The following is an 11,038-nucleotide window of genomic DNA, read 5'->3' on the forward strand; positions in this document are numbered from 1 at the left end:
AAGGCTTCATTATTTTCTGAAGTTTTTTACTGATATATTTTTTTTTTTTTGTATAGACAGCGAAGTGAGAATGTGAAGTAGTCATTGCTGTTAATACTCCCAAACTTCTGCTGTGTTTAAATTCTTTAATAATAATAATAGAAGAATATATACATACACATCTCAACCTGTTCCATGCAGTAGAATACAGATTCTTTTAAGAAGTTGGGCTGGGATTGGAAGTTGACAGTGGGGAAACATGAAATGAAATGAAAACCATGAGAGACGATTTCAGCTGGGCTGAAGCTCCAGAATGCCGCACAGATTAGAGTTCTTCCAAATTCTTTAGTAATACGTGGTATGAGAGGGAATATGGGTGCAGGTGCTGAGAAAAACATGACTCCACTACGCCCTTTTTATGCTTCTCCTTATTATGCTGCACTGCTATGGAAAGAACTGTGGTAAATGACCAGTAAGTGATCCATTTTCTATTTTTTTTAATCACCTGTAAAAAATAAATGAAGAATTTGGTCCAGAGAGTGAAGGAAGGAATTTAAGGCTTTTATCTTGCTCAGACGCAGTCTGTTTGGATAGACACAGATTCCTTCTGTCATTGCTTATTAACATTGTTATGCCAAGTGTTTGTGCGTGATTGTCTGAAAAGAACTGGATGTGATCAATTCAAAATGGCCTTGTCAGACTGCATGAAGGATTCGCTCTGAGATACAGGTGGATGTACATGTGTATGATTTATTCCCACAGGGTGTTCGCATTGCTGCTTGGAGTCCTTCTGATTTTTTCATCTGACCACCATCAATGTTTTATTTATTCTTCCTGTTAATTTAAAACAGGAAAACAGCAATAAGGGTGCTTCTCATAGGGTTGTTGTATCTCCTATTAAATGCAGTCAGTCACCCCAGTGATTGAGCTGAATGCTGCAATGCGCTTCAGGTGTCAGCCCCTCGCTGCAGCCATTTCCTTCTTTCCTGCTCTGATAGAAGGGTAACTGAATTACAGCATGCTGCAGGCCTGGGGGAAATACCAGACTGTGATCATGAAACTGGGGTGGGTTTTTTGTGTACCTTTCTGTAAGTCCTTCTTCTGTTCGCTTCGTGCCTCCAAAAGGAGACTGCTCATTCCAAAAATTGCCTACCAGGGTTACAGAACTTTACATAGACGTGCATTAGGCAACTGAGATGAATGCTATGAATGCTGGCATGGTTATTCACTGATGTTATACCCTGATCTCTCTGGAGGACATTGTCTTGCGTACTGAGAATGGAATGACTGAATGTAATTGAAGTTTTAAACTCCTGATTTTTTTGGGTTGTTTTTATTCTGTTATCTTATGACAGGTGGTTCCATGGGCTCATTGGGCAAGAAGGTGTATTTTTTTCCATCAGTTTTAAATTTTCTGTCCTCATTTGGCTAATAAGGCCCTTTTTCTTTTCCCCACATAGAATACATGAATTTCAGTTAGAGCTACTCTCATGCCAAGCTACTATGGCCTGGAAAACCAACATCATCTGTGCTTAACCTTACAGCAAGATAGCCAGTATTTTTCCCCCAAGCCCATAGTACATTGAGTCACATAACTTCTAGCCCCCAGGGTTTTGTTTTTCTTTGTTTTTGTTTTCTTTTTTTCTCTCTTTCTTTCTAGAAGAGCACTCTCTCATCTTTGTTGATGCAAAGTAAAGCATGGAAACGTGTATTCCAGAGATAAAATTAACAGAAGATGAAAGTATACAACATACATTTGTTTTAAGATTATACAGTTTTTCCTGTGGAAATTGCAGCATTTTGAATGACTGAGATTTCTATTTATTTTTCTCTTCAATCCTGTATTGAAATATCTTCATCCATTCGTGTGAAAGGTAGAGGTATTTCTAAATGTAGCTCCCAAAGTGGAACCATCCCTGAGTGCTCTTCAGCCAAACGTGCACAGGAAGCAGCACAGGAAGAAGTTTTAAGCATACAGTAGATGGCGCTTCCAGAGTCCTGATTGGAACACCAGTATTGCTGGGAACGTTTGTTGCAAAGTATGTTGCAAAAGTTTTTCTGCTTTCTAAGGAAACTAATTCTGTTTTTTCCAGTGGACGCTACATATAAAAAGACAATACAACTTCAGAAAAATAATTTAATATTCTACTTGATTTCATTGTAGGGATAGATATAAGTCATACTTATTCAACTGAAACCTTATATTTATTGCTACCTGCCAGAATTCTTGCTTTATTGTATAGAGTAACACTTCATAGTTGCCAAGTTTCTCTGGAGATGAAGTGATAATCTCAGGCTATGAGTGGTAAATTGCTTTGGAATAATAGGTGCTGCATAAATGTAAATCGTTACCTTATTAAATGCAAGTGTAGCATAACATGGTTTTCAAACTACTTAGGAGTATTTTCTCTACAAGTCTGGTGGCCTTTTTAAGATACAATAGCACTGGGTTTATTTGATCAGCCTACAGATTTCTTACTTAACACCCTGGGATCGTTATTCTTATTGACATAAACAAAAATGATTTAAAACAAGTATGGGATAAAGTAAGTCTTATAGAGTTTTTATAAGGCTTAATGTTTTGATTACCAATCAGGTTGCTTATTTGTCTGATTAAATTAAGATAAACATTTTATTGTCATTCTTACTAAAATACTTTTCTTGTTTTGGCCCTGTGCCTGCATTTAACAACACATAGAATCTATTCCGGGTGTGGAAAATGATTAGAAGTTTTTAATATCAAAAATGCTGTGATTGAGATAATTATTTGGAGGATTTTTAGCTGAAGTACAGTCTGATTTTTATTACTTCAGTCCCTTCTGCCCATTCATAGGTCTTTTTTAATAGGAGGAAGGAAAAAAAAAATGACAATAACCTAAATGAGAGCTTTCATCAGTAGCCTGCAAGATGATCAAATTCTTACCAGCCTCACTGTGACTGTTGAGAAGTTCTGGGATCTCAGTTCTACTTGGCTCAACTTAACACTCATCTGAGCAACCATAATGATGCAAATAGGATTTTATATAACAAGCACTGAAATTTGACAGAGAAGATGCTTATAAATGATTTAGTTTTGCAAACTTACTTTGTGCAGCGAGGAAAGAGAGGAAAAATAGGAAGTATTTAAGTAAAAATTGCTTAGGAAGAATGAACATTGCTAAGCACATCAGTGAACATACAGCAAGCGGGGAGAAGAACTGCAGGTAATTGGGAATTGTCAAGTTCTGTTACGGTTGTGCAAAGATCAGAAAGGCAAGTGTGATGAGAAATGGTGAGACTTAAGTGGAAAAAAAATCCATTAAGGCTTGAATAATGATGCAAAATGTATTCCTACAGCATGTGAAAAAACTTCTTGGATGGTGAACTTTTAACAGGTCCAACGTTGTGTCACTTTGTGCTGAAATGAAATTCATTCATAATGCATACATACATTTTCTTAGGACTCCTAAATGGTAGGCCATTATGTGTCTAAATGAAGAGAGTTTTATGCATGTGCATTTTAGCAAGTCTAATTTCAGTCTCATACCATGTTCGCATAAGGTAAACACTGTCACTCTGTGTTTTGATTTGATTCATTATTACTCTGACATAATTCAAGTTGTAAGACCTGGGAAGGGATTAATGCTAATACAGCAATAAGCAATGTGGTAAAAACCAGAACTAAATTCTCTGGAGATGTATCGCTAAGCTGAACTCAGGAGCAAAAAGGAACAGAAAAGTTGTTTTCTGTCATCTCACGCTGAGCATGTTAATTTATTTGTGAGTGTTGCTCAACACGTGATCTTGTAAGACTTACACACATTTCTAACAATAACCATAAACAAAACATAATAACCACTTCTGTGTAATGAAAATGCTTGCTAAAAACTGAAGGATGTAAAGGAGAATATCTTTTTTCTAAAAGTATTTTTTAAAAATATTTTCTGCTTTTACTAACATTTCCCAAGTAGGTAAATACTGTGCTCAGGAGAGCTAGAGGAAGAAATGCTAGATACGTGATTCACCAGATCACTCCTGATCTTTGGGTATCTAAAGATCAAGCACAGTTCTTATCTTTAAAAGTAGCACCATATTCTAAGCTGCTTGCTGATGTCCGACTCAGCAGTACCTGAACACCTTCCTACCTGCCTGCAAGTGGCACGGCCTATTCTGCTGTAGTGATTAAAATGAGCATTATTTTGTGAGAAAACGTCTAATGCATAAAGTGAGTCTGAATGATTATTAAGGATGAAGATAACACAAAGTGAAAAGCTTTCTCTAGAGGGAAGCTGTTTGCCTTAGACTCCCATGCTCCTGTCAGTATCACTGTAGTGTTAAAGCGTTCCACAGAAATACAGCATTGCTTCCTACAATGGCTCACTCAGCAGTCCCCCCAGCTATTTCAGACTTTCATTAGAACTCTATCAAGAAGGCTTATTTCACAGTCTGATTTAAAAAAAAGCAGAACATTTGTTTGTCTAAGGTAAACCAGATGACAGTGCTGGTATTTTTGAAGATTACCAGTTTACACAGGTGGTTAATTGACTTGAATATCTTTCAGGTTTAATTCACTTTATTGCAGAAAAGCTCCATAGCCTTTTCTCGGCCACAGACAACTCTTTTTGCTTTAATACTTTGGCAGTAATAATGCTGCCAGAGTTCTCCTTATTTTTCCCCATAAGCCAGCTAGATATCTGGTGCCTTTGGATTTATCAAAGAAAGAAACACATGGCTTAACTGGGCTAGTGTGTGCTCATGTCAGCTGGATCAGGGAGTAAGGGTGTAAGTGTGATGACTTCACTTAGCCAGCAGGCAGTTAATTAAGTAATAACCTTTTCAGTTAAATGTGTGAGTTTTAATTTAAAGTCAAACTTCTGATAGTCTCTGTTGATAGACTTCAAGCCTTTTTTTATTAGAAGGAGATTGTAATATGCATTGACCATAGGGATTGCATCATTTTCCTTGTGCTGAAAAAACTTATTTTGTGAATGTAACATTTGAGGCACTTTGCAGCCAGGATGTTCTTCTGCTTTTGTAACATGACTGATTGCCTTGGCTGGCACTGAACTAAGATCTGGATTTACAGAGGTTAAAAGTACTTGTATTCTTATGTCAGACTTGGCAGGTGGGGATTTCACAGCTGACATCGATTTGTTCTATAGATCAAGTATTGATAGTCATATTTGCTGAACAGAAAGTGGAGTAAAATAGGCAGGACCACTGTTTCTTAGCAAGAATACTACACTTTGTGAGCAGTTAAATGCTACCTCCTTCTAAGAGTGTAGCTTAGTCCATGAGGCAAAAGAAAAAAACACTTTTTACAGTTTGTTAGTGCAACACCTGGAATATTTTAGCTCAGATTTATTCAAAACACAGTTTTACTCTTGAAGCTGAGTTACTGTAGGATTACTTCAGTACAAACAAGAGAAGAATTTGGCTTTCATTATAAATAGTTCTGAGTTTTGTTCCATGGTTTTCATTTTGCACTGACTAGCGCAGAACTTCAGCTACCAAAAATACACAAGAAATAAGAGGAACGTGTATCTTGTGTCAGCTGTGAACATATGCTGTTGAGTGACACCTCTGCAATCAGTACGTCACGGAGCAGAATCAAGCATATTGTTTACTTCACAAGGAGGCCAAAACTGAAGAGCTGCAGCCTCACTTCGGGGTGATTTGTAGTGTTCGCTACCACATCTATCTGCATAAATCTGCTTCCTCACTGACTTTAGATGAATAGAAATGCCTCCTCTTTGGCTTTATTAATGTCATTTATTTTTAATAGAGGGGAAAATTGAAATAAGTTCTTTATGTGAATTCTGTTGAGGAAAGGAATCTGGGGAAAAAAAACTTAAAAGTTAATTTTTTTTTTTATCTTGAAATCTTGTGCTTAGTAAGTGTTTAAAAATTTCTGGCAGTCCTGTTAGTAAAAATAATTATTCACAGCCTTCTGGGTGTTGTGGATCTTTTCATTTTATATGTTCAAAAGAAAGGGGATTCTTCCAAATCCTCCAATGTACAAAAGTACATTAATTTCATTTTCATCACATTTCTTGAGCGCATTAGATTTGCAAAGATTTCTAACGCAGAGATTTAGCAGCAGTGTGGGAAGGCAAGGTTTTTTTTTTTCTTCTTCTTTTCAGGAGGGCGTTTTGGGTCATTTTAGATGAAAGAAACTTCAGTTCATGCTATTATGTTGGTTTCCTGGTTACAGTTCAGTTTTGATTCCCCCTCTAGAGAACACACGAAAGGGAAAAATGTTGGCAACTGTGCTGGACCTCTGGGTTGTTGGGTTTCTTTTTAATTTTAGCATATATTCTAGTTAATACTTTTGAATACTGTCAGCCTTACTTCTCAGGTTAGTCCCACTGATCATCTTTTTGGCAGAAGTGTGCTTGTTATATTGGAGCTACTTACTGCTGCTCAGAATAACTAGAAGCGGTGGATCTTGAATGTTTGATCAAGGGAGTCTGGTTTCTTAGTAATATGGATGACATGCACAGTATAACTAAATACAGGGTAACGCTGCAAGATAACACTACGGATTACAAAAGCAGTTCTGTGTACCTAAACCTTTGCTATACAGAGGCTATAAAGATGTCCACTCTGCTGGGATTCTTCTTGTGCAGCCATTGCTTAGGGCTCTATGTCATGTAAGACCACAGAAGGGATGTTTTTGATGCATTGTCTCTAAAATATCTGAGTTATTAGAGTGAGCATTTTATACTTTCAGAATAAAATAATCTTCTTGAAGGAAAATGCTGAAGTGACCTCTTGGTATGAGTTGTGTGTCACCTGTACTACAAGTGCAATGATAAAACCTACTGCTCTTTTATGATAAATCACCTCAGTGTATCAGATCATGGTGGCTGTTTGTGTGGGTGCTTATGAAGAATATCCTCCAAAACAGATATGTTTGAAGTTCTGGCATCTATAGCAAATCTGGTCATGTTCTTTCATCCCTATTTATTTTTAGCCAAATGTAGATAGATGTTTCACTGTCCTTTACTAATCACTTAACCACTTGCTGAATGTTTTACGATGGGTCTGTTTCTCTGGGAGTGGCTGCTACGCTCAGTATTCTTGATGACAACTGGTATTCCATAAATGCAGGATATTAATAGCAGAAGTGCTTTATTTCTTGTTATTCAGAGTTTTACAGGTTGTTTCTGTAAAGGGAAGAATTTTTTTTTATGTAGAAAGACATGAGAGCAGTTCCGTATTCACAAAGAACATGTGTAGTCCTAATAATGGCTGGAATTAAATGGCAGCAAAAAATTTTCCTGGCTTATAGTTCCTAATCTTTTGTTTTAGAAGGTGTGTAGTTGCTCTTGCTTTCTCTCCCAGTGTTCTCCCAGGGCTGTATTACCATGCCTTTCTTCCTGTGTCCTTGACTTTCCTGCTGCCTAATTTTATTTTATTGTTTGCCTCTGGCTGCTTCAAGCTGTTTTTAGTGTTCAGTTTTAAGTTGCATGTGACTCCACCAAAAATCTCTAGGCTGATTTTAGCATTCAGACGTGAGGAAAAACCTCAGTCCACCTGTCCCAACCTCTAGAACATCAAACCAGGGTTGCAGAACTGTGTTTGGAGTGGTGGCTTCCTTGTTTAACTTTTACCACGACAAAATGGAATTTAAGCTGTTCTCTGAATGGCACATGGCTGCTCTGCCTCCTAGCCTGGAGGCGTTTTATAAGATTACCTGTTGGTCAGACTCCTATTCCTAGGGAGGTACTCTGTTGTCAGTGTGGCATTTTAGCCTTTAAGCCATTGAAGTCCTTCAGTGCATGCTTCTTGCATGCACCTTACATTTTTAATGCAGGCAGCATTAGCACTTTTGTGTGCAGCACATACCGCTTGGAATGTTACTGCTGTTCTACATCTTCACTCATTTTCTTTGAGCATATTATTCAGCATTTAGGTCAGTACTGATTTTCCAGTAATATTGCATAGTACTGAGATTTTTATACTATTGAAAGGATATCTGTTATGACTTCAGATGTGACATTATAGGAACTGCTGCTTCTATGTGTAACTGAAGTTCCATATTTCAGTGCCTGAGTTCCACAATCAGATAAACATTTGCTTAACAGTAGGGAGAATCTGTGGATCTATGGTTGTGTTAATCACATAGAGAAAAACTGCCACTGTTTAGAAGGAAGAGTTGGTGATTTTGAGACGAATATTAGCAGGCTGGTGGATTTCACACTCATGTGACAACTGATGCTACTTTTTAAATGCATTTTGTTAGCCTTATTTTTGTTTTTGATTAGCATTAGAATATAGCACATTACAGTGTTGTCTGACATGTACCCTTGCTGTGCTGCTATAGAGGTTAGGGTTTCATTGGTTCTTACCCAAAATAGCTTGCTAACTAAATAAAAACCATAATGGAGCTACAGCTTTTTATATTTGGTGAAGTTATGGCCCAGAATACTTTGCTATATTTTTACCTAATCATATTTTCAGTGACTCAAAATGTAATGTACATCAAATCCCATTAAGAAATCAAAGCTTTTAAAATTCAGGAAAACTTTCTGTCTCATAGTTTTATTTGCTCATAATTCATGCTTATGTGATTTATGATGTAACTGGATTAAAAATAAATAGAACACTAAGAACTGACACATTGTGTAGAAGAAAATTCCTTTACTTTTTAAGGATTTGAGCCTGCAAAATCCTGCAGGGCTGTGATAGAAGGCATTGCCCTGCTCAGAGCTGCTGCAGCATTCATGTGCAGTAGGGCAGGTACTTTCAGTGACCACCAATCCACTGTGACTGTTGCTATTCTCAACAGATCGGGTAATCCTGAGAAGCCTGGAATACATCAGGGTGATGGGACAGAACATAGTTGAAGCGGTGGTACTGGAGGATAGGCTGCTGCCACAACAGCCTTTTGCTGTAGCTCTCACAGAAGCAGTAATGAATAAAGGTGCTAGCTGTGGGCTAGTTGGGATGGCGTTAGAGCATTTTCCACCAGGTAGCTGTCTCCTTTCTTAGATGACTCCAGGGGGAAAAAATGTATCAGCAATTTAATTACATTGTTCATATTATTTTTATAATGATGCATGTCAGTCTTTCTTTAATGTGATTCTTCTGATTTAACTCAAATCTTAATTTTAATTATTTAATTATTTAAGGCTTCTTGTTGAAGTTTCTCCTCTCTCTCCAGTGCTAATTAATTACGCTTTTTTTTCCCCTAGATGATATACAGTCCATGGGGAAGCACTCATTGAGATTAGTTGCCATATTGGGCTAAAGAATGGAAGTATAGTGAGATATGAATACATATATATAATTATATACATATAATTATAGCACAGATATGAAATTATAGGATGGTTTTGCAATTTAGGTGTACGCTGTAGACATAGTAAATGATTTAAATTACAATGAGAGGTAAATATGGTATAGAAATTGTTTACATTTGGATCTTTACTATTGCATAAGCTAGTATAAAATACTCTTTTTTTAAAGAGTAATTTTGCCTAAGTAAGTGGAATCTGTGTGTAGTCAGTAATTGCCATTCTTGTCATAGCAGCAAAGCAAAAATACGTAGTATTACTTTGAGGATGCTATTTTGGTTGAAAGAATGTTGTGTTTCAAGGCTCATGGAAAGTCTGATTAACACTTCAGAAATGAAGTATTTGGGATGTTTTTGTGTGTATAGAGTTACTGCTGTACTGCTATGAAGAGTTAGTCCTGGGTTGTAAATAAGCTTGACCTTTATGGTTCCTTGTCCAAGATGTCTGAAGATTGTGTCTCTTTGAGTTTTACTTCTAAAAGTAAAGGGACAGAAACACTTTTTAAATTATTTATTTATATATATATATTTTCCTGTCAAATGCTGCCTACAAATTCAGTTGGGATCTGTAGCAGTTCTGTTCTTTCCTGATGCAGTTTGGTACAGGGGATTTGTCTCTTTTCTTCCCACTGTTCCTTACAGTCACTTATTTACCCCTGCTGGCCCAGCTACTTACAAGCAAGCAGCCGCTTACAGTGAAGGAGCTGCACTTTGAAACAAAGTTCTTTTTTGAAGTCATCTGTTAGTTTTTGGATTTGTTTTCTTTGGCCACATGATAGTGGACAATCATTTGACCTCCGTTGATTGTATAGGTTGTATTTCTGCAAGAATGACAATGGAATTCTCAAGTGACATGAGCCTTCAGTCTTTGAGCTGGTTTGTGTTAGAAGACTTACAGCACAGCAAGGATCTGGTAATGTCAGATTGAGGATGTCCTACTGAGATGCAAAGTTCGCAACCCAAAATCGGAAGGAAAAAGAGCATGTCCTGATCAGAAATTGAATGGCAAAAAGACTGTTAACTTGGAGGGTTCTATCAGAGGAAGCAAGAACAGAAGTTCCTGGATTCCTGGTCAGAGGGATCAAGTTTGGAACACAAATTCAGGAACCTTTCTGAGGTCAGGTATAGAAGTTATGCGTAGAGGGGTTTGGAACAGGGACAAGACTATACTAATTAACTACATGGATTGAGGTGGTGCGGTAAAAGGCTTGCTTATTCCTTGTTCTGAGCCTTTCCCTGAAGGGTTGTTGTGAATAACCTACATATTTGTCTACTGTGCAGTGTTTGGAGAACTTGCAGGGATATTTCACAGTGCTATCTTTACATTTTTATCAAATTAAGAATTCAGGTGTACTTCATATGCTGAAAGAGATGTAAGTAATAGTTGGAAAAAAAGTTTCTTGAGAATAGCAGGGCATTCAGGAAAGCAGATGAAAACAGTGGTGTGTAGGGATGTATTTTTTTTCTTGTGAAAGGTAGGTTGGAAATCTATCACAGCAACTTAGTTCACAGTCACATTCATATATTTTGCTGTTTGCAGTGCACATAGGAAACCAGCTTTGTCGTTTTTCACTCATAATCCACTCCACAGCCTAGAATCCAGGAAAGCTCTGGGAAGCCATAGCTGACATTGTAATGGTGTATGGCTTTACCACAGTGTGAATTCCTTTTAATGTCAGTTTCTCTATGGGGGATTAGCCACCACAGATGTCACAGATCCTGGGAATATCTTCCATGATAAAAAAAGGAAAGCTGGCATCTCGACTGTCATTTAATAAT

This window comes from Excalfactoria chinensis, chromosome 11 (assembly GCF_039878825.1).
Source record: "Excalfactoria chinensis isolate bCotChi1 chromosome 11, bCotChi1.hap2, whole genome shotgun sequence".
NCBI lineage: Eukaryota > Metazoa > Chordata > Aves > Galliformes > Phasianidae > Excalfactoria > Excalfactoria chinensis.